At 36.9% G+C, this 24,304-nt stretch overlaps 2 long non-coding RNA genes across 3 annotated transcripts in view; both read right to left on the reverse strand.

Annotated features, from left to right (window-relative positions):
* The window catches only part of LOC143274017 (uncharacterized), a 36,591-nt gene extending 24,082 nt beyond the window's left edge, over window positions 1-12,509 (reverse strand). Inside the window, exons 1-3 of one of the 2 annotated variants that reach the window (XR_013052430.1) lie at window positions 5,807-12,509; window positions 3,663-3,824; window positions 2,194-2,367 (exon numbers count right to left, since the gene is read on the reverse strand). This is a non-coding gene — a long non-coding RNA (uncharacterized LOC143274017). Of the gene's footprint in view, window positions 1-2,193; window positions 2,410-3,662; window positions 3,825-5,806 lie in introns of both variants that reach the window. The other variant, XR_013052429.1, reaches the window with a different exon arrangement.
* A 9-nt stretch (window positions 12,510-12,518) lies between these two features.
* On the reverse strand, window positions 12,519-23,991 carry LOC143274018 (uncharacterized). The gene is made up of 3 exons (XR_013052431.1): window positions 23,886-23,991; window positions 18,332-18,434; window positions 12,519-14,815 (listed from the first exon to the last, which is right to left on the reverse strand). It is a non-coding gene; the product is annotated as an uncharacterized LOC143274018 (long non-coding RNA).
* Window positions 23,992-24,304: the final 313 nt, after the last annotated feature.

The raw sequence follows: 24,304 nt of genomic DNA on the forward strand, positions 1-24,304 counted from the left end.
TCATTTGGGAACTGCCTGGCAGGAAGGAAAATTCTGCCTACACCTGGTGGGCAGTTCTTCCCTTTCAGTAATTTGTACAAAAAAAAATGAAGTTCTCTTTCACTTATTGGTAACTCACACCCCATTTTACAGCTCTCTATTGTATCCTCTGATCCCTTCTAAACATCAGTACTCAGTAACTTCAGGACTCACTATGTAAGTTCAACATTTTAGTGCTGATGATCTCTATAATAGTATATTTATTTGTAGATGATTTTGTTATTTTTCTGTACCTGCTTAATAAGGATAAAGAAGATGGTGTTTTGTCTTTTAATTATTTATCATCTCTCCATTATTTGCACGTACTGTACCAGCACTCTGGAAAAGATAATTGGCAATGGGGAGGTGTGCCTGAAGAAAAAAAAATGTGAAGAATTGTCTCAGGCCAGGGATATGGCTTGGTACTGTCAACTTTTCCAGGTGAAGTCTGATTTAAAAAATGTTGGGTTATAGCATCATTCATTTTCTTCTTTAATTTACTATGTAATTTTCTTTTCTCTTTACTATTTACTTTTTATTCTATATATTTGTAAAAATCATTTAATTTTAATTAAATTCTAAGGTCTTGTTTATATCATTTATCTTATTTATTTTGATTATATTTTCACAATGAAGATTAACTGAGAAATTATTCTGTTTTGCTCATTTGACAAACACAATCTTGCTATAGTTTTTAAAAACCGTCCATCCAGCTGTGTTAAAATTGTGTTACAAGTTATTCTCTTAATGTACAGTAGACAACAGCAAATCAGTCTCATGAGTGCCATGAGTTTCATGTAAAATTGTTTGTGTCTCTGTAGAGGAAGGGAAGGCCAAAGGGAGGACAAGGTCACACTCTCTTAGGGCTGAAGTTTATTCACTCTCTACTTTCAAGACACGTGTCTCAGATTCATCTGTTCCCTGCAAGGAAATGTGAACACTAACTTTAAATTGGTAAGACTACTAATCCCTTAATAAAATTACACTTTTACTATGGGAGTCTATACAAGTCAGTGCTTCATCCTATGGATAATAGTACATTCCCCTTGGAGAAGTCTGACAATTCATAAATGTTTATGTTTTTTAGTGTGTGTGGGATGGGGGCAGCAACTGATATTAAATATGTGCCTCTAGCACTTTCCATATTATTCTCTGAAAAAGAGACTTTCTCTGAATCTGGCCCTCTATGGTTTGTTGATACTTGCCAGACAGCCAAACCCCAGGATCTTTCTGTTTTCTCCTCCACAGTACCGGGATCAAAAGCTCTCACTGGCTTTTTCTTGGGTTCTAGGCAAGCCTTTTGTTTACCAAACTATATCCCTGGCCTGAGACAATTCTTCACTTCTTTTTTTGTTCAGGCACACCTCTCCATTGCAGATGATGTTTTCCAGAGTGCTGGTACAGAATGCTAATGCACAGCAGAGAGTTTTTTCCCATGCTGTGAAAGGGAGGCTAGTGTTCTCACTGTGCGTTATAAGAGGTCAGTATTAACTTTCTCCTATAATGAAATCTACTGTACTGTGAATGTGAGTTTTTTCCCTTTTCTAATATCCCATCTGGGGCTCAGAGAACCATCACCACCACCCCAAACAACAAAATGGTATTAGTTTCATCATTATCATTGCTCTGAGCAATAAAAGGTCTATTATCTCAGCCTCAAGAATCTGTGTTTAAGGCCAACGTCTTTGAAACTGTGTTAGAGTAACCTAGTAACTTGCAGGGAGAATAAAACACCAGATCATTTGCCATCCTTAATAGACCATGCTTGCTTTGAGATCAACTCTTTTGATATTTGAAAAGTACCAAATTAGGTAATCATTTGATTGCATTCCAATAACTTTGTTTCTGTCCATGATTATCCCAGGTTTGATTAACTGTAAATAGCAGGGGACATGGGATAGACAGTGCAAGCCAATAGTAGTCAGTTGCTGTAGGAGAGCAAGTTTGATCAAGAACTACAAGATAAGTTATGTAAGATGAACTAAAGTCTCAGATGGGTGGCACTAGCAAATAAAAGGACATGGTAACCCACACAATTTTACTCATGAACAAGAAAGTATGTGATAGTCTTCATGACCAACATGACTGACTGTATTTGTAATCACCTAGTAGGCATAACCTTGAGCTTGTCTGGGAGGTTATTTCCAGAGAGGTTTTAACTGAAGGAAAACCCACCTTTTATATGGGTGACACCAACTGGGCTGTAGTCTTGAACAGAATGAAAAGGTGACGTTGAGAGAGTGAATTATACACAGCAGCACTAATTTCTCCCTGCTTCCCAACCGTGGACACAATGCAGCCAAACATCCATGTACCCTCTGTGCCATGATACACTGCATCTCCTCAAACCTGGAGACAAAACAAAGTCTTCTGTGATAGTTGCTTTTGCTCCTGAAACACACAAACAAACAAACAAACAAACAAAACCATTACAGCATGACTTAAGAGGCACAAGTACTAACAGCTTACACTGCAACTGTCCAGAATAGCTGGTGTTCAGGACTGAGACAATAGAGAGCTTCTACGTGAATGAGGACAATGATAACTGGCTGGGCATGCCACATGTTAGCAGCAGAAGGTGGGGGTCCTTGGGGACACTACATGGCTCCAGGACTTAGGCCATGAGGGTTTTTTTGAGTGGTTCTTAATCAATTAAGCTTTTGCCAATCTCTCAGTAGATCATCTTCAAAGGTCACAAAATTCTCACAGTTGCAGAATGCAGCTATTTATTCTCTAATTTTCATAGATCTGTGACCTAATAAGGATACCTGCAATTAATTATTACATATACTTGGTGTTTGGCACTGTGTTAAACACTATCACTACACTACTTAACATGAGAACTACTGTACAAGGCAAGTACTAGCATTCACTTCATCAAGTGGCTGGAGACAATGAGATCTAGAAAGACCAGTTTGACTCTAAGAAAAAAAGAGGTTTCTCAAAGACCTTACACATAACCCTCACACCTATTGGCTTCTTTGTGTTCATCTTCCAACCTGAACTGAAGAGCTATGATTATCAAGGATGTGGCTTTTTCAAGAGCTTCATTTATCTCAATTTCAAGTTTCTCTTCAATTAACACTCATAGAGTAGTTCTGCTTTTTGTTATCAAAATGATTAAATCCAAAACACCAGAGTGAGGTTTTTGCATTAGTTCCCTTGTTTTGTTCTGTTTCATTGGTTCTGTGTATTCTTAAAGACAGAAAATGCTTAATACTTTTCATATTTCATTTGTTGTGTTATAGCCACCTAGTATTTTGAAAATGACAAAAATTCTCCTCTTGTGCTTTTTAATATTCTTAGTTTTATGGTATATTCTAGCAATACATTTATATGCTTAGATCTCTGACTTTATGGAGTAAGAACAAATGTTCTCAATTAATTTGATTTTTTTCTATTCTCATGTCTGGAAAAATAATTTTTTGGAGCTCTCTGCTTCCCAGAATTCAGCAAAAGCTCATTAAGATTTTGGTCTCTTGAATAAAAGAATTAATAACAAGTTGAAATTAGATAGGCTCCAATGATCTATATTTTAAAGTTAGGGCATGTGTCAGGGGTGCAACTAGACTCTACTAAATCCACAGAATCCCTGAGCTTATCTATTTACATCTTCTGCTTCTGTGGAAAAGAACAGGGCTCACCTGTCAATGGAGTTTGCTCAAAATACACCTTCCCGAAAGTTAGGAAAATCTAGCTGCACCATGAAGCAAATCAAGGTGGGCAGATGCAGGGCCAGTACCTCTGTCCTGAGAGGAGGCATCCACGGTGCTCATGTTCCTGTATTGTCAGCCTTGTTTGCTTTCCTGGGAAAGGAAATAGCTTTCCTTTTGTCATATCGTATTGTCAATTGCAAAAGAAAAACATCACTACCTCTACAAATACTTAGTATACTGTAACTTATACCATCATTCATTTATATTCCCTTTGAAAATGTTTACAATGGATTCCTCTGAGTATTTTTGGTTTATTTCTAGTTGCTGATGAATATTCCAAATGACACATTTGGAGTCCTTCCATTAATTTTGGGTCATTGTTAATAATGAAGTACAGGAAAATTATGGAAAGAAATGCAATGCAATGGGAAACATTTTAGTCAAATAACAAATGTTAGGCATTAATATCCTTTGTTGTCAGGGCATTAGATTTCATGGTAAAATAAACCATGGTTTTCATTATTACATTTCCATTATTACTATTGAATGTCTAAGCTCTCCTTAGAATGATTACTTTGTGAACTGCTTCATCAATACCTGAATTCTATGGAGCACTGTGGAATGCTTAAAAATATGAGGTTCTAATAATAGCAGATAATTATTAAGTCATCACATTCAAATCCTGTTGTCATGACATCTTAATGAAATTATGCTGCTTTTGGAAAAGGGTCTATAGAAAATAAGCCTCCAAAGATTTTCGTGTGTAAAGAATGCCAACATTTGATTTACATTTATTAACTTTATGAGGCATAATAATCTCTAATGGTACAAGACATTGAAAATATGCAATATTGCTATGGAGTTAAAGCTGCTTCTAGTTGTGACAGCAGCTGACTTAACGAGCCGGTTCCAGTAATAATTGAGTTTCTGTGCTTTTCTTTTAATTTTGCTACCTGACGCTACCTGAGAGCAGTCGACTTTATTTCAGAATCCCATTAGGTAGCATTATAAGATCCTATTTCCTGGGGTTTTAAAATCTAATTGTCAGTCAATGCACTATGGCAAGCCTGACTTGCCTTTGATTCTCAGGGCTCTTCGTGGTGGGAAAAAAAACAGAAGAAGTATGCTCCATCATCCTGTCAAGGAGGTTTCTTAACAAATTACCTTTCCTCTCAAAAGAAAACACACAGAGGCGTTTTTGTTGCTTTAACAATTCTTATAGTTCATATCTTCCTTTCTGCGCTATTACAGGAACCAGAAACTGAACACCAGTGCTTAGCCCAGAAAGGCTGACAACTGATGTCCTTAAGATTTATGAAGAAATGTAAGTATGTAATGGCTGTATCGGGCTCAGCTATGCTGCTCAGGAAACTTAGATCTGCTTACGAGCCTTTGTTTTGTCTCAGACAAAAATCACCTACACAGATTTAATTTGACCAGAGAGAACGTCGGACTTGGAATTTGAAAATCGACGCGCTCATTTTCCTTTAGATATATAGTGATGAAATGTGCCCTCCACATCTTTTAAAAATAAATAATTAAAAAAAAACAACTAAGGTTTCTATTTTCTACTTCTGGCACATGGTGGTTTTTATAAAAATAATTTTCAAATCACACATTGTTTTTCAGCACAGCCCAATTAATAGTGGGTTTCCATTAAATCTCTCTCTTGCTATGACTCCAGAGTGAATAGCCCAAAGGCAGAGGAAGATTAAGTCACGTATTATATTAGCTGGATATTTTTGTAAACCCAGGATAGACATATTTAGATTACAAGGATTTAAACTCTAAGGAATTCTTACAAAGACAAAAATTTATCTGTAGCCCAGTTCAATTCATATGTTCCTTCCTGCCTCTTCATTCTGGGTAGGGATACCCCTCTCTGGCTTTAAATAAAAGTCCTTTAAAGGTCACGGAGAGAAGGGGCAGCTGTTTGAACACTGTGACATCCAGGTGGTTTATATCATGTTTCCTGATGGACCAAGGAGAAAGCAATGAAGATATGTCTGTCTTTTTCCAAGATCTTAAAGATTCTGTTCATTTGTTCTTACTTTGAACAGGGAGAATTGCTTCACAAGGGGTTTTGAACTGATCTGTCAAAACACACTAAAGAACATCAGTATGGAGCTCACCTGTCTGTTTCTGCCTCTTCTGCATGTTTTCATCCGTCTGTGACTCCTCTAGATCTCATTAAGTGCATTAGGCTATGTGGCTGCAAGCTCAGCTCTTCTCTTCTTGCCTAGTCTGTGGCAGGTCATCTGGATTTGCAGTTGCACTACCCTGGTAACAGCAACACCTGCATCTTGCTCAAGAGCTCATTTGGGTGCCCGGGGCTGAGACCCTCTTCCATATCTCATTTCGCATTGGTTCACACAGGAGTCTACATCCCCAAAAGGGATAAGCATAGTGAATTTTTCCTCATAAAGGTAAACATACAAGTATAATTATAAAAACAGAGTTATATATTCATTAAAAAGATCCAAGAAACTCCAAATGAAATAAGACAAATCAAAACAAACAAAAACAACAAGATGCTAGATTTTCCTAAAATAAACTTAAAATGACAACAATTCTAGAGATAAAGAAAAAGGATAATTACATAGAAAAGTGTTCACATCAATAGGCACATGATGGCTAAAGACTGTGCCAGGTGCTGGGTGTGAAATTTTAAATGGCTTGATTCCTTACCTGTTCATAGTCCCCACCTGAACATAATCTTCATTTTAGTTTTCTTTTTTTAAAGACATGATCCTTACACCACAAGAGATTTTCACATTCCTCTAGGTAGTCCACAGTTGGAGTGATTTTATAAACCCTGGTCTTCATGACTCCAAAGTTGAAGCTCACTACATTCCATATGCAGTGGAGTTCTTGGACCAGAAAGTCACAGTCTTGGGTTTTGCTCTTTTGGCTCCTTCTAACTATAATACATCCTCGCTTTCAGCACTTTTCACTGACTTGTTTGACTGCAAAGACATTGATAAATGCCCAAGCACACCATTTTATTTTGTAGACTGTGCTGAATTCTCTTTACTTTGGGCTGATGCTTTGAAATATAAATAAGTATAAATAAAATTGAAATATGCCATGGGTTTGTGAAACACAAACAAAGATTTAGAACACCAGCATAACACATTATAAGAAAGAGCAGACATGGATATCAGACCAGACAGTAGCTTTTAAAAGCTCAGTGCAGAGTTTCAGAGGCCACTGTCCTTTGGTTATTAGGGCTAAATGTGAGGACTCGGGAGACATGTTTTCATTCATGTTCTTTGACTTCTCTTCATAGACTGAGCTTCACTGCAGTTGTAGATAGTTGACACCTACTTTATCTAAGGAGAAAATTTGTCAGCCACAGATTTCTATTAAGAAATTGAATGAAAATTATGTTGCCTAAACGTTGCCCCCAACAGATTAGTGGAGATTTTTAAATAGCATTACAATGTAAGAGTCATAAAAGAGAATTTGCAGGCAAATTGTAGGATGTTCATCTTGTCTGTGAAATACTTTTCTTTACCTTTGAAACTGTATCAGCCCAGTGGAAGGTGCTAAATGAATTAAAATAGGACCTTAAAATTTTGCACTGTTGTTAGAGTAGTAAAATTTATCCATGGGACGCAGAGACCAAACAGCTGACATCAACAGCCAAACACAAGATAGTGTTTATTTATCAGAGTGATTTTAAAGAAAGAAAATGTCTAGAAAGGTTTTGTGGAGAAAAAACAAAAAATTAAACAAAGACATTCACCAAGGATTAGAATCTGGATAAACAGGAAAGTCAACACACGGTATATTTGACTACGCTCGACCGCTTTTCCAATCTTAGCATGTGATTAATAACTCCACTAGACCCCAAAAGGCCAGTAGAAGCCTGGATTATGTTCTGTTGCTGGAAACATGAACATAAATTATAACAGATTAAGAGTTTTCCTTGTGTTTTCAAGACTCTACATTTTTTTAAGGGAGGGGGAATTTTAAAACAAAATCTCCTGTTATCGTCTAGGCTGGTCATTGACTCACTCTGTAGCCTAGAGTGGCCTTGAATTCATGGCCATCTTCCAGCTACACTTGGTTAGTGCTGAGATTATAAGCATGAAACACTATATCTTACTCTCCTTAATTTAGTGAATTCCTCCCACAAAAACTATCAAATAGACACAAACACACACTTCATAGACATTAACCTGAAATCAGTTTTCCAACAAGGCTGTGTCCTCAAAGGCACACATATGTGGTCTGACAGTGGTCAGATTGAAATAAATGAGCCTTGATCCAACAGCTCTGCTTTGGGCTGCATGTCAGATACACTTGGATCCAAGACATAGTTCAGTTCAGGTCTCCACAGTTTGTTTATTCTAGTATCTGGACAAAGATTTCATATCTATTTCAGGAGTGTTTGCAAGTATAACACCCTAGAACATAAAGAAAGAAACAACCAGGTATCTGCATCTAAGGTTTGTACTTAGCTTCTAGGCTCCACAGCATAAGAAGGGAATACATGTTCCACCCATAGATGGGCATCCATAGCTGCTGTATGACACAAACTATTGCAAGAATTATCTACTATGAGATGTTATAGGCAGATTGCTTGGAGTTTCCACATTACTACTAAAAAGTTGCTGTGATTTAAGCATAATTAATTATTCCAGCTACATGGCGATTATATATAACTAAAGACAGCTATCAAGTTGAAGATACATATTAAAATGACTTTTAGATTCAAGGGAGAAATAAAACTTATATATACTATCCCTATTATATTAGAGTCCATGACAAGGTACGAGGGAAATATTTCTGTTCTAATAAACAAATTTACCTGTTATACAAAATTCTGCTTTGAATATTTGTTCTTTGTGAGTTATGATCCTCCAGAACCAAACACTAAAAACAAAGACATAATCATTTGCCTGGAGAAGTCCCCCTGTTTACATCTCCAAGGAACACCTGAGTGACTGCAAGAAAGAATGCAAGCTGAAAGGAGCTGTGTTAGTATCTTCCCCAAATCCACACATGGGCTATTAGAACAGGATGTCAGAGACACGACAACAGTGGATACTAGTGCTGTGGACACTGTGACATAAAGCGAGCTGGTAGGCAATCTACAATAGTCTTTCTTTACTTCCTCCTTTTCTGGCAGATAGTTCCTTAAAAAAAAAAAACTGACTGCTTTATAAACAAATACAACATAGGAAGTTACTTTCCAAATATATTTTATGCCACTTAATGATTTTCACAAGTGTCCTGGCTACTAAAGGCAGCAATGGAATTTTATACTATACTCTTACATAAGGGTCAAAATAAACTAAAATACCTGTTGTTAGAGTTCGGTGTGCTTAAAAAAATCACCCAAAGCAAATGGATAAAGGAAACTCAAGGTATACATCCCAAATATTCTGGTGGAGTCAGATGGATGAGCCTCAGGAAAACGCACTAGGGATCAATTTGTTTCCATTCTCCCAGTCATTCAGAGATTAAAAATAATTGTGTCTACATTTATTTATTTCAATTTATCAGTGTCAGTACTGTGACAATGAACCTCGTTTGTATAATCTTCCGTATTATTGTCTCACTTAATGATAAAGGGTTACATATTTATAAACAGATGATCCACTTACAGTAAAATGAAAACTTGAGAAAGACAAACTGAAATTTCCGAGTAGACAGCCTCCGTAAGTGAACAGTTCCTGAGTAAACAGAAATACATGAGACACACACACACACACACACACACACACACACACACACACACACACACCTAATTAAAATACATAGGCACAAGCTAATAAATTGTAACAAAACTGCGTTTTTTTAATTTGTGTGTGTTGTGTGTGTGTGTTTTCTCTCTCTCTATCTATCTTCTTGTCTCTGCCTATCTTTCTGTCTCTCTCTCTTTCTTATGTGTGTGCAAGTGTGTGAGTACAGTGTGTGGCACACTGGAGACATTAGAGAAGACTTAAGATGTTGGTTTTTCACCTTCTGCTTTAAGCTATGATCTCCTCATTGCTCACTGGGTGAGCTATTGAGCTATCTCAGTCATGACACTGGGTGAGTTATCTCCACTGGGGTCTTCCAGGACTCTCCTGTCTCTGACTTCCTGGTATTAGATGTGTGTGTGTGTGTGTGTGTGTGTGTTTCTGCTTTACATGACTTTTAGGGATTTGAACTCAGGTCTTCACACTTGCATGCCAAATGTTTTATTAACTGAGCTGTTTCCTAAGACTCAAAATACATTTTAAATAGAAAATGTTTAAAAGTTGAACAATATTTAATGAAAGACAGGGTATCTATTGAGCCAAAGAAATTGTATGACTGTTAAAAATAAAAAAGTAAACACAAGATCAAACTTAATTTACCCTGAGATTTAAGAAGAAAGGTAGACAAATGATATAAGCCAAATTAAAACTAAGGATTAGAAATACAAAAGGGGAGAGGAAGTTCTTAGGAAAAGACAAAACAAGATAGAGAAACCTTAAAATACAGTGAAATAGGTAATTAAATAAAATACCCTTTTAGAACACCCAGAACTATTTATTTAGCAATTGAATGATATAATGGTAACAGAGGTCAAGATAAGAAAACAGTGATATAAAAGTGTGAGTTTAAAAGATAAATGGATTAGAAGGTGTAAAATTACAAGAGGAAGTTATTAATAAATAATTGAGGAGAAACTTTTAGGAAGGAGAAACAGGCACCTCAGACCGGTATAGAAGCTCAGGTCAAGGCTTGACATTTTAAAGAGTCTCTTTGAGGATGAAGATTAGGAAGTTAAACTAGGCTCTGTCTTTGCTTCTTGGGAAACTGAATACCAGGTAGGGGCATGAGCTATGAAAAGATATTATGTCTAGTAATAGCTGCTTTCACCAGAAGGTGCGTAGGGCATGTCTCTGAGAATGTGAATTCAAAGGTCAGCTATGACTCTCCAAAGTGTACCTTCCACTGCTGTGGAATAATCCTCTTGTACACTGTAAAGATTTGTCACTCAAACTGGTTTAATAAAACACTGATTGGCCAGTAGCCAGGTAGGAAGTATAGGTGGGGTGACAAAATTAAAGATGATGGGAAGAAGGACAGACTCAAAAGATATGCCAGTGAGCCACCAAGAAAGGAGAGAACATGTAAAGAATGAGGTAACAAGCCATGAGCCATGTGTCAAAGCATAAATAGAAATATGGGTTAAATTAAATGGAAGAGTTAGCTAGCAACAAGCCTGAGCTCTTGGCCAAATATTTATAGGTAATATTAAACCTCTGAGTGATTATTTTGGAATTGGCAGGTAGGAGAGAAACATCCATTTGCATTCCACTCATAGTTAAAGGGAAAAAATGTCCCCACAGAAAAGGTTAGCTGAATGTGTCCAGGCACGGGAGGACAGCTAGGCAGCAGCATAGAGTGGAAAAGAAGTAGAGTGGTAACAGCGCAAGGTACATGAAGGTTGGCTTGGAAACATGTTCCTTGATTGGGAAGAGTGTGTACTTTTACTCTGGATGTGATAACATATTCAATGATTTCAAACAGGGGCTTGCTAGACCTGGCACACATGATCTCAGCAAGCTCTGTCTCACTGCTCTGTAGAAATTAACCAGACACATTAAAAATAGAAGTAGATTCATTCAGTTCAAGAACTGAGCAGCTTGGGAAAAAAGATCCAGTAGTGGGTGGCCATAGATACCTGTGATCCCACTACTTGGGAGGCTGAGGCAAAAGGCTTCAGGAGTGCCATGAACTGATCCAGATATGTCTCAAATTCCAAAGTCATCAGAACTCGCTCCTTGCTGATATAGAAAATGAGGAAATTCTCAAATTATTTTCTTTAACCACCAAGGTAGATGATTGTCATACTTAGCTATGGAGAACTGGGGAGGGAGAACAGACTGGGGAACATCATGATACACAGGACCCCTTCCTTGGTGATGATATGACTGGTGTTTACCCATGTGGTTATAAATAAGGCACCCAGAAGAGAGGGAAATGGCAACTCAAGTTAGAGGTTTAGGGACTTAGTGATTTGCTCTCTGGCCTGGAGCTGTGTTTACTTCTTCAGGCCTTGAGTGCCATGTTGGTCTTCTATTACTTCTCGTCCCATACATGTCTTACCGTAATCTTTATGTAGAAGAAACCTCCATGTCTACATCAGAATGATTACCAAGTCAGCCACCCCTTCTAATCTGCTGCCTGTTCGACTGCTCTGTATGCCTCAGGGAACAGGGAACTCAGCTTTTATGGTTGGGGAAAATTCTTTGCACCTCGCCTACTCTGCCAAACCTTTTTGCTTTCCCCTTGAATGTAGTCTTCCCATTCCATGAAACCGGAAATTCTTGGCACTAGTTTCCTCTCTGAAATATAAATCCAACACAGCCATGCTGTTCATGTAGATCTCATCCATTTCTCCATCATTGGGCAATCCTTGTGTCTTTCTTGGGGTCCTGTTTCCTAGGTAGCCTCCTTGGAGTTGTGAGTAGCAGTCTAGTCATCTTTGTTTTACATCTAGTATCCTCCTATGAGTGAGTACATACCATGTTTGTCTTTCTGAGTCTGGGTTACCTCACTCAGGATGATTTTTTTTTCTAGTTCCATTCATTTGCCTGCAAACCTCATGGTGTCATTGTTTTTCTCTGCTGAGTAGTACTCCATTGTGTATATGTACCACATTTTATTTATCCATTCTTTAGTTGAAGGGCATCTAGGTTGTTTCCAGGTTCTGGCTATTACAAACAATGCTGATATGAACATAGCTGAGCAAGTGCTTTTGTGGTATGATTGAGCATTCCTTGGGTATATGCCCAAGAGTGGTATAGCTGAGTCTTGGGGGAGATTGAGTCCCAATTTTCTAAAAAAGCGCCACCAACAGTGGAGAAGAGTTCCCCTAGCTCTACATCTTCTCCAGCATAAGGTGTCTTCAGTGTTTTTTATCTTAGCCATTCTGACAGGCATAAAGTGATATCTCAGAGTCATTTTGATTTTCATTTCCCTAATAATTAAGGATGTTGAGCAATTCCTTAAATGTCTTTCAGCCATTTGAGTTTCCTCTGTTGAGAATTCTCTGTTTAGTTCTATAGCCCATTTCTTAATTAGGCTGTTGGGCATTTTGATGTCTAATTTCTTAAGTTCTTTATATAGTCTGGATATCAGTCCTCTGTCAGATGTGGGGTTGTTGAAGACCTTTTCATATTCTGTAGGCTGTCACTTTGCCTTGTTGACTGTATCCTTTGCTCTACAAAAGCTTCTCGGGCAAGAGTCAAGGGAAAGAGAGCTTACCGGAGCAGGAGATCCCAGCTGGATCAAGAACAGAGAGGGAGAACAAGGAATAAAAGACCATGATAAATGAAGACCACATGAGAATATGAAGAAGAAAAGTGCTAGAGAGACCCACAGAAATCCACAAAGATACCCCCACAATAGACTACTAGCAATGGTCGAGAGACAGCCCAAACTGACCTACTCTGGTGATAGGATGGCCAAACACCCTAATTGTCGTGCTAGAAATTCCATCCAATGACTGAGGGAACCAGATGCAGAGATTCACGGTCAGGCCCTAGGTGGAACTCCAGGAGTCCAATTGGTAAGAAAGAGGAGGGTTTGTATGAGCGAGAATTGTTGAGACCAAGGTTGGATAAAGCACAGGGACAAATAGCCAAACGAATGGAAACACATGAACTATGAACCAATAGCTGAGGAGCCCCCAACTGGACCAGACCCTCTGGATAAGTGAGACATTTGATTAGCTTGATCTGTTTGGGAGGCATCCAGGCACTGGGACCGGGTCCTGTACTCAGTGCATGAGTTGAAACCTGGGGCTTATACAGGGACACTTGGCTCAGACTGGGAGGAGGCGACTGGACCTACCTGGACTGAACCTACCAGGTTGAACTCAATCCTCAGGGGAGTCTTTGTCCTGGAGGAGATGGGAATTGGGTGTGGGTTGGGAGGAAGGCAGGGTGGGGGGTGGAGCAGGGGGGCAGGAGGAGGGAGAAAAAGGGAATCTGTGGCTGATATGTAAAATTAAATTAAATTATAAAATACACACACACACACACACACAAAATCCAACACAGCCTCTCCATTTCTCAAAACAGGCTAAGGATTTTTCTGTGATTGTGATATTGAAATGAGCCTTCAGTGTGTTGCTCTGGATTTTTAATATTGCTATTAACTAAAACAGTGATTACTGTCCATTTATTTGGAAATAAGGGAAATAAAACATATTTTTGAAATTCTACCTTGGGTGACACAATAATGTGTTTATAGATATCTTGATTTGATATTGTTTTGAATATTTTACCACAGTCAAGGAAAATTAATAACAGAATAATTAGAACTTTAGACTCGGCAGCCACCTGGAAGACAAGCATATGTGGGAAGAAGTCTCAGACATCAGGAGTCACAGCGTTTATCTTGAAGGTAATTGGGCCTGCTCAGCTCCCATCTATTGTTGCTTCTACTGAGCTCTTTGACTCCATCAAGGGGTACTTATTTTCCTCTTCACAGTCAGGTCAACTTCAAAATTCTGAGAGAGATAACCTGAGAACTAAGCTACTGGGACAGAGAGCAGAATATTTGTTCTTGAAGATTCATGTCATTTTCAGCATTATAAACAAAGAGACAAGAGAAAGTTATTGCCAGTAGGAAAGACACAGTAAAGAAGTGGAATAGATGCTGCCTAATAAAATCATTCTTTTGGAAATCAGTGTCTTATTAATGAATTAAATCAATGCCTTTAACCATATCATGTCACAATGCAACTATACACATGTATTGGGTTTTTAACTCAGAGAATGAAGAGCTTGAGTTCTAGTATGTGCACTAGACATTTTGCATTGTTTCAATGAGTCAATGAAATACTAATATTGAAGTATTCAAATAATGCTTGACGGCTAGTGAAACAGACAATTGTCATCAATAATATTCTAACAAACATTACACACAATATTTATTTATGTAATCTAAATAAGGGAAGACAAATGGACACAGTTTATTTTGGATAACAATCATTTTATTTATTATTATTATTATTATTATTATTATTATTATTAATATGTGTGTGGGCTTTTGCATGTAAATGTAGTGCTCACTGAGGCCAGAAGATGGAACCTGGTCATCTGAAGCTGGAGTTACAGGCAATTGAGAGATGTCCAATGTGGTCACTGGGAATTGAATTTGAATCATTGGGGAGAGCAGTACTGTACAGGCTCTTAACCATTTAGTCATCCTCCAGCCTTATTCACAAAATTACACACACATGCACACACACACATACACATACACTAAGCCATTAATACCTTTCAATAAGTATGTCTTATCACATATAGCCATTTACATTATTACATTTTATTTGAGTATTAATACACTTATTTGAGATTCTACAGAACAACATATATCGTAAAACTTGAAAAATTGATTCAAAGTACAATAGTTCCTTTCGCTGTTAATCCTTCTAGCTTGTGTGTGCATTTAATGCAATCAGGACTATAATGCACTGGGTCACAATCTGCCAGGATAAGCAATGTACAGAAAGAAATAAGTGACCGTTTTATTAGTCATCAACAGTTTCTGCTACTGTCAGACCGCAAGTATTAAATTGTGCTCTCATTAAATCCCCCTTTTTGATATTAAAATATCTCTAACCTCATCACAGCTTGTTGAACAGTCCATTCCTTTAAGCTATTAATCTCATTTTACAGCCTCCCTGGCCAAGTCATTCACTTTAAAAGGACTTCCCTTTTGCCATCATGTAAAGACCAAATAGCTCTTTCTAAACCTCAAAAGGGAAGGAAGTGATCTATTCTTTATTACACTTTATTATGTCCTTTAAAAAATCTTATCATGTATTAGCAGTAATATTCATGACACTGGAGTACACTTACAATAGTCAGCTCTCATGGTTATCAAAAAGCTTCATTTTAGCATTTAATCAACTCTAAAAGCAATTCATTGCTTTGGATATTCCCCATGCAATGAACATTATCCACAAGCACTTTCCTTTTTACCTAGAGCAAGATGGCATAGGGGATGGAACAAGGTTCCAGGAGGGACTTAGCAGACTTTTAAAAGGGCATTTTAATTTCCATAATAGCTTCTCTAAGGAGCCAGCTGAGTGGTCCTTTAATCTACCAAGTTGGAGAAAACCTTAAAAGCACTGTGTTGGTCTCTGTATTTCAGGCCTCTTTCAGGAAATGAGCAGGTGTCTTGACATGGCCTCAAGCAAGACTGAATTATGTACTTGTGGTAGAAGGTTGTTTTATGATAGTATTGATTCACAGAAAGCTCTGCCCAAGCAAAAGCCTCTTCTTTACATGTCTGTGATACCTACCACTCTTGCTAATGGGAACACTCCGTAGAAGCATGCGCCCTGAATCTAAGTGAAGAGATTTAAACTTCTGAAAGTGAATGGACCTCTAAATGTCTACTTCCATCACAACTATCCCACAGGGCATTGTTTCTGAGAGCCTCGTGAGCAGATGAGCTCTTACTTTACCTCTCATTACTGTGTTGATTTTGACCTCATGAAAGAACAGTCTCAGTCCAAGCTGCAGATCATCCTACCTCTTTTTCATTGTAAAGTTGGTGATACTAAGGAACAAAGATCATCTCTCTGGTAACCTTAAATCCAAACATATGTCTTAGTTTATCACACATGACAGTATGGTGTATTTACTAGTTCATTACATTGCATGTATAATGATTTTATTTATTATGATATCTACACCCCTAATGCTTCATCAGCACTTTTACATTATTTTCTGTACTTATGAAACATTTTGTGGGTGTTTTACAAACTCACAGCACAAAATTAGTATGGGAAATGTCTCTATCAATCCACTCCTGTTATTACTGCTATGTCTGAGCTTTAATCTGCTTTCCTGATACTATTTGGAACCATATGAAATCTTGTTAGGTTTTACATAGAACAAGACATGCACACACACACACACACACACACACACACACACACACACTCAAAAACACACACTATTTTAGTATATTTGTCTTTAGATTTTTTATGATCCTTTGGGAAAGAGATGAGTTTCTGTTTCATTGTATTATAACCTTTCACTATGCAAGCCTTACATATTTACTTCAACAGTATATAATGTATATATATCTTTTAAAATCTTATGATGAATTATATCACTTAATATAACTTTTTCGTGAAGTGCTTTGTGATTTTAAACTGATTTTGATTTCAATGATCTATGTTCATATCTTACAGGAAGAATTTAATCTGATGACCTTAAAGAAAATGAGATATGCATAGTATGTAAAAAGTAAAAAAAAATGAAGAAAGAAATTAAATAACATTTTCAGTGTAATGATGCCTAAGCATATTCTTCTATACTCATAGATTGGTGCCTATCCCAATTGTCATCAAAGAGGCTTCATCTAGCAACTGATGAAAACAGATGCAGAGACCTATAGCCAAACATTAGGCTGAACTCAGGGAATCCTGCTGAAGAGAAGGGGGAAGAATTGTAGGAGCCGGAGGAGCCAAGGATATCACAGGAAAACTCACAGAATCAACTAACTTGGTTTCATAGGGGCTCACAGAGACTGAACCACAACCAAGGGAGCCTGCATGGGCATATCCTAGGCCCTCTACATATGTGACAGTTGTATAGCTTGGTCTTCTTGTGGGACTCCTAACAGTGAGAGCAGGATCTGCCTCTGATTCTTTTGCTGGCTTCTGGGACCCTCTTCCTCATGTTGGATTGCCTTTCCCAGCCTTAATACAAGGGGAGGTGTTCAGTCTTACTGCAACTTGATATGCCATGTTTGGTTGATATCCATGGGAGGTCTGCCCTTTTCTGAATGAAAATGGAGGCAGAGAGGAGAGAAATGGGGCAGAAGGGAGATGGAGGAGAGGGATTTGGAGAAGAAGAAGGAAGGGAAACTGCAGTCAGGAACTAAATTAAATAAACTAATTAAAATTTAAAAAAGAATATATACATATATGATAAAGGAAATTGAAGCATGGAAGAAATTCATCTGAAAAAAAAATAAAAAAAAAATAGAGGAAATCATTTCTCAGCATAGAACTGAGATCTGTTTCAAGTTTCACACCCGAAAAGGAGGTGTTAACACCAAGACGCCAGGTGAGTGGTGGTGGTGGTAGGAGGGAAAAACTCCAGTGAGTGAACAGCCACGCTTGCTAAAGATGAGACAGCTGGGAAGATCCTGAACCTGAGGGATGATCAGTTGATTTATATCAATGGTGAGAAATTCTCTCTAAAATGACTGAGCAGATCTCCTGCAGAACTGAGCAATCCAGGTCACACGTGAACCGACAACGAAGCCTAAGTTCAGAGGGTTCTGGAGGGAGGCCTTGGAGGAGCATGACTAAAGTTAGGCTAGAGATTTTTAATTAATATATACCTGGCTACCTGCTGGCTGCAATGCATTAAAATGTGCACGACTTTACAGATTTTATTTTATTCTGTGCCCAAACTACTCAGATTGGTAATTATTGTCATTCTCAAGTTAGAACTGAAAAAAGTGAGTCTCAGATGAATCAGTTGCCCAAAGTCTCATCACTACAATGCAGAATGAAAGGTGTTGCACAAATCCTAAATGGGCTTATAATAATAAATCCGGAGCCACATATTGGGGTAAATGCTGAAAGATCAGAGGAAACAAAGGAACAAGGCACTAGAGAGATTTCTCACCACTCTCAAATCCTCAGGCAGAAACGGAGGCGATATCTAGTCTCCACGAATCCTCAGACTGAAAACCTCTGAGTCCTCAACAGAAAGGCCTCAACCAAAAAACCTGTAACAGAAAGGGTTCCAGCCTGAAAAAGCCTCCTCACGCCTTATATACCTTTCTCCAACCAGCCATATCACTTCCTTCCTAGTGCTTGGATTAAAGGCATGTGTGCTTTCCAAATACTTGTAGCAAAAGCAGGAGATCTCAAGTGCTGGGATTAAAGGTGTGTGCTACCACTGCCTGGCTGTTCCTCTTCTAGACTGAATCAATCTCATGTAGTCCAGGGTGGGTTTGAACTCACAGATCTCTGTCTCCTGAGTGCTAGGATTAAAGGTGTGTACCACCACTGCCTGGCCTCTGCGTTTAATCTAGTGGCTTATTCTGTTCTCTGATCTTCAGGCAAATTTTATTAGGGTACACAGTACATCACCACAGAAAGGTCCAAACCAGTCCCTGCTTCCACTCTTAGGAGACTCTAGAATTGCATTATTGCCACTTGTCAGTGACCTAGCAGGCTTCAGAAGAGTCTTTCTAGTATAACGTGACAACAGTGAACAGCTAGAATTAAAGCATGCATCCACTGGGATTATAACACTCACAAGATGCAAACAGTATGGAATCTATAGATTGACTTGGCTCAAATAATTGCTCTACACTAAATGTGGCTGCCATTAAGTGAATAAAGAAGTGAATAATCTCTAGCACCATGGAATGAAAATTCAGAGATAAAATGAGTAACATTTACACAAAATGAGATGCACTATTTTTAAATTATCTGTCTAAGTTCAGAGAAATGGATGTTGGGGGACATTTGATAGCACTGTGACACTCCTAGACCGTATTAATAAAGTCAACTTTGAATCCAGGGGCATAGCCAGCTACGAGCTGACTGGAATTAGCCACAGAGAAGCCAGGAATAAGAATGTGAAGACAGATAGGAATGAGAAGTGAGGGACTCAGATTTCACATGCTTTCTTCGATGTGGGACGTGTGGAGAGATGAGACGCTGGCTGGGTCATCTTGTCACTCCTCCTCTGATGCTTTGATCTAGAAGGTTTTCATCCTGTTATCTGACTCTCTAGTTTTTATTGATAATAGAACAATTTAGCAAAACACAACAAATGAACTTTTTTATTTTCCCCTTTATTAACTATACTGTAAAGATGTGTAGAATCTAACTCTACAGAGAAATACTACAAAAATTATTTCATACTTGTTTAACTTTTCAAGTTTTCAGAATTTTGCTATAGACCAATGCCACAGACACCCTCCTTGAATAACCATTTACTCTTCAGGGTGAGAGGCTGGCAAGCAAAACAAGGAGTTGTATGTGATGGTCGACATGCAAGTATTAATCTCATTTAAATTTCTGAATGAGTGCATGGGTGGATTTCCCAATAGTAAAGTTGCACCCCAAATTGATCAAGTTCAGCACCATCAACAGATGTCCCTAAAACCATTAGCAACTAATGGATTGCATAAAGGAAGCTAATAGCTCATTTGTCTACTCTAAAGCCCATAACTCAACCTTTAAAAACCCCACTTTCTTCTCATTACAAAATTAAGTCCACTGTCCTTTAATTTTTAAATGATGTGTATTTCAAATCAATTAAGGCCAAAAGACCAATTATCTGTTGAATTTGTGACAGCCAACGTGTTTTGAATAGCTGCTGGAAAGAACTAGCTTGAGTAGAACAGGCTGTAGAATGATGAATCAGGCAAAGGAACCAAATTCAGATGCATGTAATGTTAATGTATGCACGTTTGCTCCCAAAGGACTATTAAAGGAGATGTGTGTGTCTCCTTCCTACAGTTCCCAGGGGTTTTTAATAATGAAAGCTGATATTTAAAGGTGTTTACCTTTTCTCCATCTCTTAGAGGGGCTTAAAATTTTCTCTGTTGTATCTTATTGTCACATAGCCCCACTCTCTTAATGTTACAGTATCTATGCTTATCATCTGTGAAATGTTCTGTAATTAAACATACTGCTCATTTATGCTAGTTATTCTTAGACCAAAACCACTAGATTCTTTTGAGTTTTTTGCTTGTCCTCTAGAATGGTCCCTGTGACCCTAATTGCAGTCAGATAAATGCACACAGTTATGTGAAATTTCAGTATGCTTATTGCAATGTTTCAGAAGGTTCCAGTCTTGGGATTTTAATGTATTTTTACTTGTCACACTGTCACTGCAAAGAAAGCTATATTTAGTGAGTTAGGAATAATGGCTTTACTGTTGCTTTTGGTAAACAGTTACATGAATGCAAATCGGAGGAAAGGAAGCAAGTTTGGAAATGTGAGATACTTCAACTATATGATATATTCTTAAAATTGTTATTCTGCAATAAGCAGTCTCTTACTTTTATGTGATCTGACTTCATCTAACATATTTTATTGGAAAAAATAACAAGCTTTTTACTTAGAATTTAATTGCTTAACTCTTAGCATATGAATAAGGAATATTTCAAATTTGATTTAATACTACCCGATTGTTAAACTTAATTAAAATGAGCTAATTTTGAAGGAGACTAAATTAAAGGGGAGATATGTAAGTGGAAGCCTGTTGAGTAAAAAGCCTTATTCCCTATTTTTTTAATTAAAATATAATTTACACACAGGAAAATAATCTTTAATGTAAAATTATGCAAGTTTTGGCAAAGGCACACAATTCTCTGGCTATTAACAAGAATAATAGAGCATTACCATCAAGCCAAAACCTCGCCAAGTTACTTGGTAGTCAGTCATCCACATTCATTCACTAGACCATTTTCCTGAATCTTCTGGTGAGTATTATAAATGTAATTATTTAGAATGTAAGAATACAAGCATGCACACACACACACACACACACACACACACACACACACACACACACACACCACATGGCCCTGCTCAAAGTCAGATGGGAATTTGTGAAGATTCTGTAAAATCTTCACAAAAGTTTAAGAATAGAAATCTCATAAATGAGTTATGCAATCATGATCAAAATAGAGCTGCATTATTATTTTACCTTTTAGCTTTCTTTAATCAATATTTGATAGCTTTTTCAGATTAGCCTGACATTTTGATAAATGAATATATACTGTGTATATAACTATATGATAGCTATAGAAGAAATAAATTATATATTTTGTAGCCATTGTAAATGGCATTATTAATTTTAATTCTTAATTGATTCTTTTTATAATAAATGTAGCTTTTTTACCTTATCCCTTGCATGCTATAACTTCACTAAATTCACAATTAAATATACTACTTTTTTGTTTATGTTGTTTCTATATATTTCTTGGGATTTTCTGCATCAATAGTATTCCTTTTCAACTTGTGTACAACCTGTGACTTACTATCTCCTTCACAAACACAGTATAACATCTGACAATGCATGGAAGTGTACAATGTTTTATAATGAGCTTAACTTGTGTTTCTGGTCTCAGCAAAATTAAGGTGTTGTCCTTGGATCACCTTCATTTTCTTATGGATATGCGTTTCTTTTTCTTATTTAATCAATGTTAGCGATGAGTGAATGTTAATTTCTTTTGTTCTATTGTTCACACTGAAATGATTTAAGTGATTTTTCATATTTTATTATATTGTTATCTTAAAAAATAACACTCCTGGAGTAAGCTCTTTTTCAGTCATGATGTTCTGATCATTTGATTTCTGGGGTACTCACTTTGTTAGGATTTTGTTGAGTTCCCCCATGATCATTATGGATATGAGAATTTATTCATTTTTAGTGAATTTTTCTTTAGAATATTTTCCTCTTTCTCCTACGTGTATACTTTGATGCATAAAATAAATTAAGAAGTACTAATTCTTTAAAATTTGAAATTACTTATATAAAATATATCCTATTTTTGTCATAAAATATTTCATAAAATTAACTTGTAAAGATGCATGGACCTGAAGTTGTCATTTTTGCAGAACTTTTAATTACAAATTGAATTTTCTTAATAGATTGAGAAATATTCAAAAGTGAAAGTGGTTTGTGCCTTTCAGGGAGCTTGTTGATGTCATGTAAAACTGTCAGTTTTATGGTCACAAATTATAAAATGCTGCCATCCTTTTCATTTGCAGTCTCTGACATGATGTGCCCACGTTATCTTCACTTATACTCTGGAGATTGGAATGTGTTTCTACTTTCCTCCTTTCCCCATACCTTTTGACTATTTGTCTGTAAATAATTGTTCAACCATTTTTAACCTGCACAATAAACAATTTTTATCTCCTAATATTCTTATATTTATATACTAATAATTCTCATTATTTAATTATTTGCATTTTTATTTCTTGAGGTTTAATCTCTCATTTTTCTAGTTCATTGCTTTAGAAAATTTATTTGCAACCTGCCTTCAGAGTCATGTAAACTAATAAAGTCTGGCCTCTATCGTATTAGTGGCAGTCAAAATTCAGGTATTTTATTAATTTTAACTTCATAAAAATGTATCTGGTTTAATTTGTTCTAAATACACCATGCATTATTTTCAAATGTGTTTAATAATTTCTGAGAAGGTCACCATTTATCAGATATATTTCTTTCACTGAAAAATGGTTTAATTTTATTATGCTCTAAGAAGTTTAAGTTCTATTAAATTTACATTTTTTTTAATAATTTCAACCTTATCTCATGTGTTTCATCTTTAAGGGTGTACTTTTGCATGTATAAATGAGAAAATGTGTGTGCTGTGTGGTTTGATGGAGTCACTTATAAATCCTAACTAGGAAAATTGTCTTTTTTTGGCCCACTTAATGTTTAATGGTTTTCATCTACTCGTTTATCATTTCACAGGGAAATCTTGGTAAATGTTCCAGTTCCTCTGTGGCATTTACCTCATGTAATTGAGCCTCTGTTGTTAGGTGCATGTATGTTGTGGTTCATCACCCAGGCTCCATGAACTAACCCCCTTCTCACTCGATTTCCCTAGTGATCACTTTGAATGGATTCTCAAGATTGCATTGCCTTATATCTATATAGCTGCTCCATCTTCAATGTGGTGTTTATATGGATAATTTTCTCTTCCCTTAGCCTGTCAAAATGTTTCCATTTTCTGTAGTTAACATTAGTCATATTTTCACATAGTATGAATTCTGATCTTGCTATATTTTGTTACAGAGTGGAGCAGCTTGCATTTAAAAGAAATGTCCACTTGGAACTCTTACTTTTACTTTTCTGATGTGAACAGATAAAAATGTACATTTTGCTATGCTCTGAGTTTCTCATGTTTCTACTTCATTCTCCCTCTATTTCTGATTGTTTTATGGCACTGTTTATCTGTTATAAGTTTAACTTATCTTCACCTTTTTGTTCCTTAGATGCACAACTTCAAATATTTTTCTTGTTACAAAAAAAAAAAAAAGAAGAAGTCTGGGTCTCACTATATCGCCTAGACTAGGCTTTCTTCAATGTGATTTTCTTGATCTGCCTCTTGAGTGCTGAGATCATTGGTATATATGAATGTGCCCAGCTCCACAGCATATATCTTGAACCATGGTTAATGTGAAACTTCACTACTTACATACAGAAATGAAGACCAGTTCTTCAGGTGTTTGCCTAGCAGCCTCGAAATTATGTTTTCATTTTCAGCACTGCACAAACTGTGTGTGGTTTCAGATACCTGTAATTCCAGAACTCAGTGTTTATCAGAAGGAAAATCATAAGTTCCATAAGGAGGTCATAATTAGATACATGGTGAGTTCAAGGCTAGCATAGGTTAGAGACTTTGTCTCAAAAGAATAAACAAAAGGAAAAAAATGATTCTGAAAAAAAAGAAATTGATGATAATGTTTTCATCAGTTTCACCCAGTAACAAATCAGACAGGCTATAATAATGACTGGCTCACAAGATACGCCCTCAGATGCACTAGTGGCATAAATGTTAGAGGAGTGGCCAACTACAATTTTACTGAATAAGATAGAACCAATACTTGATATCGT

Source organism: Peromyscus maniculatus, chromosome 6, assembly GCF_049852395.1.
Source record: "Peromyscus maniculatus bairdii isolate BWxNUB_F1_BW_parent chromosome 6, HU_Pman_BW_mat_3.1, whole genome shotgun sequence".
In the NCBI taxonomy this organism is placed as follows: domain Eukaryota; kingdom Metazoa; phylum Chordata; class Mammalia; order Rodentia; family Cricetidae; genus Peromyscus; species Peromyscus maniculatus.